The sequence below is a fragment of the Arachis duranensis genome, chromosome 9 (genome assembly GCF_000817695.3).
Source record: "Arachis duranensis cultivar V14167 chromosome 9, aradu.V14167.gnm2.J7QH, whole genome shotgun sequence".
Taxonomy (NCBI): domain Eukaryota; kingdom Viridiplantae; phylum Streptophyta; class Magnoliopsida; order Fabales; family Fabaceae; genus Arachis; species Arachis duranensis.
This window is the reverse complement of record NC_029780.3, coordinates 67,834,387-67,841,942: the sequence shown is the minus strand read 5'-3', so window position 1 is coordinate 67,841,942 and position 7,556 is coordinate 67,834,387. Positions and strand designations below refer to the sequence as shown.

The following is a 7,556-nucleotide window of genomic DNA, read 5'->3' as shown; positions in this document are numbered from 1 at the left end:
AATATTTTTTATATTAAACATTTTTTAAATTAATTATTTTTAATTGAAGTACAAATTAATTCATTTTAAAATAAAAAATAATAATTAATATAAAAATAAAATAAAAATTACTTAACAAAAATAAATTTATATATAATTATTTAATTATATAAAGATATTTAGACTTTAAAATTATTTTTTAGATATAGTTTATAAATTGTTATTCTTATTGTGTCCAATTAAGATACTATTATAGTATTATGGACTAATTTTATATCTATCTTTCTATTAGTTATTTATAAAATTTGAGACTTAATAATTCTTAACATATTAGTAAAAATATGTATTTTAAATTTTAATGTTAAGTTTTTTACTATTTTATATTTTTTATTTACATAAGCGATTTTACCGGTTGGACCAATAACTCATCGGTTGAACCTATAAACTAATAAACTAGAAACTTGACCGGTTCAATCACTGGTTTATACCATATAAATGGAAGAATATAGAAGAGGAGCCTAAACCATGTAGTCTTCATGGTTGTTCATCTTCAAAGCCATGACCAAATTGTTGTCATTTCCAAGTGGTGGTGTCTTTTTTTTGGGTCCAATCTGATGCTTTACCATTTACTAGTACGAGCAAAGGAAGGAATATGTTAGATTCCTAGTAAGATTCTGTATTTACAAATCAGCTGAATTATTTACTTTTTGTAATATGATACACAGTAAAGAAATAACATTTTACAATTTTTATCATTTTAACATTTGCTAATAAATCTCACTCTTCAAGTTAATAAAACTTTTAGATACTAGGGTAGTTGTGTTGATCTATTTCTGTATCCTTACAAACAAAGCTATTATTTATATTTTATAGGCCTTTGCTATGGTGAATATTTTTTTGTTTCTCATGTGATGAACTTAGGTGGCTAAAGCTAGAGTGAGATACTTATTCGTGACATGGGAACAGGTTTTTGTGTCTTGGCAGAAGAGTCAACTAGTCAAGTTTGGTGACTCTATTATCTGAATTAATCTTCATGACATATTTAGCAAGCAAGTATTTTTAGTGTATTGGTTAGTATGGGCTTGAGGCTCCCTTTTTTGTGAATAATTTTTTCAGCAATTTATCGTGATTCTTCTTTTGTTATGGATTGGACCTGGATTTTATCTTTCACAACTTTGCCATGGTATAGATTTTATCTTTCACAACTTTGCCATGGTATGTCAAATTTGTTAAGAGGTGAATTGTACGTTTGATTACCGAAAACATAATAAAGTTTCTATAGTATTAGGTAATATAAGATTTAGAGTGTAGTTGATATATTGTCTAAAAATTCATGATGCATGTTCAGGAGGGTATTTTTATCATTTTAGAGCTAAGGGGCAGATAGTAATCTCGTCCCTCTTGTTTCATTATTCATCCTCTTCTTTTGTTCATATCCTGTGATCTAGAGCTCCGATTGGCGTGTTGTTCGTAACCACGCAAAACTTTTGTCGAGATCTTTATTTCTATCTAAACAAAGTGGTAAGAAATTTGAAATTCATGCTTCCCTTCTCTGCCCCAATATAATTTCGAGTTTTGGCTTTTGGGAAATTGAGATTCTTCATGATTTTATTGTTTAGAGATAATCTAGCATTGGATTATTATTGGATTTTGTCCCAAATATCATTGAAAAAGGTAAAGATTCTCTAAACCTTTGTGGTTTGTGAAATTTATGAGCCGTAGTATTGATTTTGGGTATATTGCATGGAATTAGGTTGAATTGATGTTGTTTAGAGCTTGAATTTGGCATTGGAGTACTTGGGTTTAAGCACTGGTGGCTGGAGCTTGTTGGAATTGGTTGGAGACTTGAGAAGCTTGTGGAAAAGAAGGTTTTGTGCTTGGAAAAAATCAGCCAAAGTATGATTTTGGTTTCTGCTAGATAATATATAATGTTTTGTGAAACTTAGGGCTAGTTGCCTTAAGATAGGTTTAAATTGTACGTGTTGTTGATTTTAAGGTTTTTGATATGTGGGTAATTGGATGAAGATTTGGATGAGTTATATGAATGAGCTATGTTGTGATGCTATGGAATGAATGATAATTATTGGTTTTTGATAACGTTTGATATTGAAATTGATTATTGATGGGAAAGGTTGGGCCGGAGGCCATGACCGGGTAAGTTGATGAAATGGAATATTTGGTATGAGTGTAATTTTGATGGTAATATTGGAATGGATGGTCGAGATGTGGAATGTTGTTGGATTTGTACCTTTGAATTTAGATGGTTTGGAGTGAGTGATTTTGTTTTGATTGAAATGGAAATTGAATAATTTAGGTGTTGGGATGATTGAGAAGAATTGAGGAGTATTTGATAATGTGTCAGAATATTTGGTTTTAAATTGGGTGTGGTTGGTTTGGTTTGAAAAGATAATTTTGAAACTAGAGGATTTTGGTAAAATCTAATTTTTAACTAACTTCGACGCGTCATAACTTGGTATTCGGACACTCAAATTTTGTGAAACTTGTCTTAAAAGAGTTGGATCTGTATAGTTTATGACGTCTGAAGAATGGAAGGAAAATGATTTCTAAAGAAAAGGTTATGTGCTAAAGGTTTGTGTAAAAAACTAAATTTTCTGCAGTTAGCAGCTTTTTGGAAAAATCCACATTCATGCGTACGGAAAGGCGATGCATACGTGAGAAAATGGCTCTGTCCAATACTCAAGCGTACGCAGAGGGCATGCATACGCGAAAATGGAAAATTTTGGACTCTCGGGTACGCAGTAGGTGGCACGCGAGGCGAGCTTCCCACTATGTTGAATATGTCCGTGTACGCAGAAGGTGGCTCGTGTACGCGAGCCTGGCAATTTTGAAGATCATGCATACGCGGAAGGCATTCATACGCATGTTCACCCTATTTTACAGGAATTGTATTTTTGTGTATTTAAATGTTCCTCTAGCTTTCTTAACCTTCGTAATGCTTTTTTAAGATCCCCTAGCTAGTGTTTAGGCTTTGGGACGAGCGGGAATGCTTTAGGAGAACTAAAAAGGGGTAATTTCTGTTATGAGTCTAGAGCCAGTGTAATAGAGGGTAGAGGAGTTAGGAACGAGAACTAATGTGTTGAGACATTGAATCGAACAAAGATGGATTAAATGTAATGAGATGTATGATGACGAACAATTATGATTGGAGTTGGATGAAGGTTACTATGATATTAAGAAATAATGATGATTGACTATGACTTGAGATATGATGAGGGTATTAGGATGATGAAAAATGATGATGATTGTTTATGATTTAAGTATGATGAGGATAACCATGACATTGAGAGAGATGATACTGGTTGATGATGATTATGACTAGGAATGAAGTGAAGTAAGATTGAGGAGGAATTTAAGTGAAATCGTAAATTTGGTTTGGAATATGGGATTGAATTCATGCATGGCAAGAGCAGTGGTATCGTCTCACTTGCATAGTGCAAAAACCATTATGCAGGGATGGTGGTTTTATCCTGTCTGCAGTGAGGATGGAGGTTTTATCCTTCTCAAGTATTGTGTAGCAAGGATAGTGGTGTGATCCCACTTGCATATTGGATTATGTTTAGCAAGGAAAGTGGTATAATCCCACTTTTAGGTTGACTTGTGACTGAAATCTGAACAAGGATGGCAGTGTAATCCCGCTTGTTTGAGGTACCCGGTAAGGACAGTAGTTAAATCCCACTTACAGTGGCCAAAAACTTGGTGCAGAATTTACAATCCACAACTTACCGGCAAGTGCACTGAGTCGTACCAAGTAATAAAACTCAGGTGAGTGAGTATCGATCCCACAAGGATTAAGGGATTAAGCAAAAAATAGTCAATTGATTATTCTAGTTAGACAATCAAAATTTAGAGTTTCAATAGCACATAACATAAAAACAAAGAACTAAATAAAAGCAAACTAAAATTGGTTCGGAAAATAATATGATAAAGATAGTTAAGATGTTAGAGATATTTAAATTTTCGGATTTAACATTCAATGTCAACTACCTTGATCATGAAAAGATTATGTTTATGGCAAATCCCAACTGATTAAATTTCTATTCCTAGACAATCCAATCTCCTCTAATACAACCAACCGTTAATTCCTAAGAACCCAAAAGCATATTGCAGTTATATGTCACGTACCACATTAAGTCCAGATAATTGGGAATTATGAGAGATTGGTTTCAAGCTATAATTCTAATGATATATCTTTTTCAAGACACAAATAGAATTCAAGTTGAATTAGAGTTATTTCTCAATAATCACTAATCTGTAGGATGAAGAACGAAACTAATTCTTAAACATAAATCATTGCATTAATCAAGATTAGAAGAACAAATCATTATTAATCCATCAAAGTAAATAGAGCTCCTAACCTTAACAATAGAGGATTAGTTGCCCATATTGTAAAAAATTTCAAATCGTAATCTAATGTAAAACCTAAAACTAATGAAGAATGAAAGACAGAAGAGAGAATGAGTTCTCCCCCTTTGATGTCCGCGGACTAAGACTCCTTAAAAATTCCTAGAATTCAAATTCAAACTAAATCAAAACAAAATAAAATTTAATCAAATCAAATCTTTTCTTAATGACTTTTTGACTAACTAATGATCTTCCTCATAATTTAAGCTTGGTTTCTTCAAATCTTCATTAATTACGAAGATTTCTCGGGTCCGGGGCTGTTGTAGGCGTTCGGCGCCACTTTGGTGGCATTTGCTGCTGCTTTTTACGCAATTCTACAATTCCTTGCTGCTTGTCTGGCGTTAAACGGTGGAGGAGTACCATTTAGCATTGGGAATCCAGAGAAAAAGTATACAATAATATATCGCTGCAAAGCTCTAGAATTTGATTTTCTAATGCCACTAGAACCGCATCAATTGGACCTTTATAACTCAAGTTATGCTTGTTGGAGTGTGCAGAGGTCAGAGTTGACAACATCCACGAATTCTCTTTGCACTTGTCTTCAATTCTTGGTTCCTCCTTGTTCTTTTGCTTCTCTTTTCCTAACATTTCCTACAAGAATCATAAAACCAAGAAAATCAAAGTACTAATAGAATAGCCTTGAAAATCATATAATTATTAACCAAAAGCCACAACTTTTCTATAAGAAATGCTAATGAAAAGTGGTTAAGATGCTCATGCATTAAAGGACGGTGCATGCATCCCGCTTGCGTGTTCCAAGCAAGGATGGTGGTGTAATCCCGCTTGTTTATGGAATCTATAGGTATGAACGGTGGTTAAATCCCGCTTATTTAAGTGATACTTTCACATTTTTAGTATTTTTCTCTTAGAATTTCAATTCAATAAACTAAGAATTATTGCAAGTTAAAGAATTATTTCATGGCAAATTGAGCAATGCTTTGAATTAGTGTGCATTCATTGATTTCAAAGAATTTGAAAGAGAATTGGCAAAGATTAAAGAGAAAAGGAGGCCAGAAATCACTTTGAGCAAGAAAGAGCAAGAAGAGAGAAGCAAACTGAAAGCTTTCTAGACAAAATAAAGAATTTCTTGTATGAAAAACAAGCTTCATGTGAAACGTGGGAGAGAGCAGCGTGCCACACCAATCAATTATACCCTCCCAGGGGCACTAACCTCCTCAATGTGCAACATAGGAGCATTGGCATCCAATGCCAAAACGGAAGCCGTGCGTATGCATGACCCATGTGTACGCACAAGTGGCAGAATATGCTCATTCATGCGTACGCATGACCTATATATACCCATGACCCTCATTTCAACGTCGTACATAACAGAAAAGACATGGGACGTGAAGGCTTTCACGTGAGACATTGGCTATAGTGTGTATGCATAACCCATGTGTACGCATAACAAGAAGATTTTGAGTTATCATGCGTTCGCACAATTACACTTTCGCATGGGACGTGAGTTTTCTCATGTACAACGCAATGGAGCAAACAGAGGCAACAATTGAAGGAAATAAAGGTCACGTTCAATGTGGGTTTGTTCACGTGCGATGTGGAGGAGACAGAGAACAATTTGAATCAAGATTTAGTTTCACGTTGGACATAAATCCTTCACGTGAGACGTAGGATTATGGACACTTTCCAGGGGACTCAAACTAAGCTACTAAGTCTTCAATTATTCATCATTCATGTGGTCAATCAAAGGCTCAACTTAGGCCCACTAATCACAGCATTAATTGAGGATTTACAAGAGGAAAAGATTGAAAGCTTGGCTGGAGGAAAACATTAATTGGCTCTTCTGTTCTTCGGCATTTTAATTTTCATAATTCTTGGATTTCTCTGAAAAACATGAGCAACTAATTCTCTTTGGTTAAGGTTAGGAGCTCTGTTGATTCCTATGGACTAATATTCTAACTTTTCATACCTTTGATTAATGCATTGATACTTTCTTAAGAAAAGGTGTTCGTTCTTCATTCTAAAGGATTTGAATGTGTTGGGAAATAATTCTTCTCTAACTTGAATTCTTTTAACTTCTTGGAAAAGTTGATTAATTGAATTAAGCTTGAAAACCAATTCTCACAACTCTTAAGTTTTGAAACTAGGCTAGATAAGTGACATTGAATCAACTACGGGAGATTATTATGAATTGTATAGCTTATGAATCAGTGAATGTACTTAACTCTTTTCTTAAGTAATTAACTAATAAACTAGCAATTAATTAGGTTAAAGAGAAATCGAATTACCAAGGAATTGAGATTTAATTACTAATGATTTACCATGGAAATATCTTTACATGATCAAGGTGGAAAGTAAAAATTATTAATCTGGACGTCTCAACATCTCTAAAACCTTAGCTCTTTTAATCACATTACCTTTCAACACTCACTATTTGCTTTTGTTACATTGCTGGTTATGTTCAAGCTTTTCAAAAACCTAATTTTGATTGTTTGACTAGATTAATTGATTGACCTTTGGTTGCTTAATCCGTTAATCCTCGTGGGGTCGACACTTACTCACTGTGAGTTTATTACTTGATACGAACTGGTGCACTTGTGATGAGCGGATAATTTATACGCTTTTTGGCATTGTTTTTAGTATGTTTTTAGTATGATCTAGTTAGTTTTAGTATATTTTATTAGTTTTTAGTTAAAATTCACTTTTCTGAACTTTACTATGAGTTTGTGTGTTTTTCTGTGATTTCAGGTATTTTCTGGCTGAAATTGAGGGACCTGAGCAAAAATCTGATTCAGAGACTAAAAAGGACTGCAGATGCTGTTGGATTCTGACCTCCCTGCACTCGAAGTGGATTTTCTGGAGCTACAGAAGCCCAATTGGCGCGCTCTCAATGGCGTTGGAAAGTAGACATCCTGGGCTTTCCAGCAATATATGATAGTCCATACTTTGCCCAAGATTTGATGGCCCAAACCGGCGTTCAAAGTCACCGTCAGAATTCCCAGCGTTAAACGCCGGAACTAGCACAAGGATGGGAGTTAAACGCCCAAACTGGCATAAAAGCTGGCGTTTAACTCCAAGAAGAGTCTCTACACGAAAATGCTTCAATGCTCATCCCAAGCACACACCAAGTGGGCCCGGAAGTGGATTTTTATGTCATTTACTCATCTTTGTAAACCCTAGACTACTAGTTCTCTATA

At 34.4% G+C, this 7,556-nt stretch overlaps 1 protein-coding gene across 2 annotated transcripts in view; it reads left to right on the top strand.

Annotated features, from left to right (window-relative positions):
• LOC107465859 (putative F-box protein PP2-B12) overlaps window positions 1-658 on the top strand; it is a 6,174-nt gene extending 5,516 nt beyond the window's left edge. The window contains exon 5 of one of the 2 annotated variants that reach the window (XR_008002871.1): window positions 599-619. The gene's annotated coding sequence lies outside the window, so the exon portion shown is untranslated. Of the gene's footprint in view, window positions 1-493 lie in introns of both variants that reach the window. The other variant, XM_052254801.1, reaches the window with a different exon arrangement.
• Window positions 659-7,556: the final 6,898 nt, after the last annotated feature.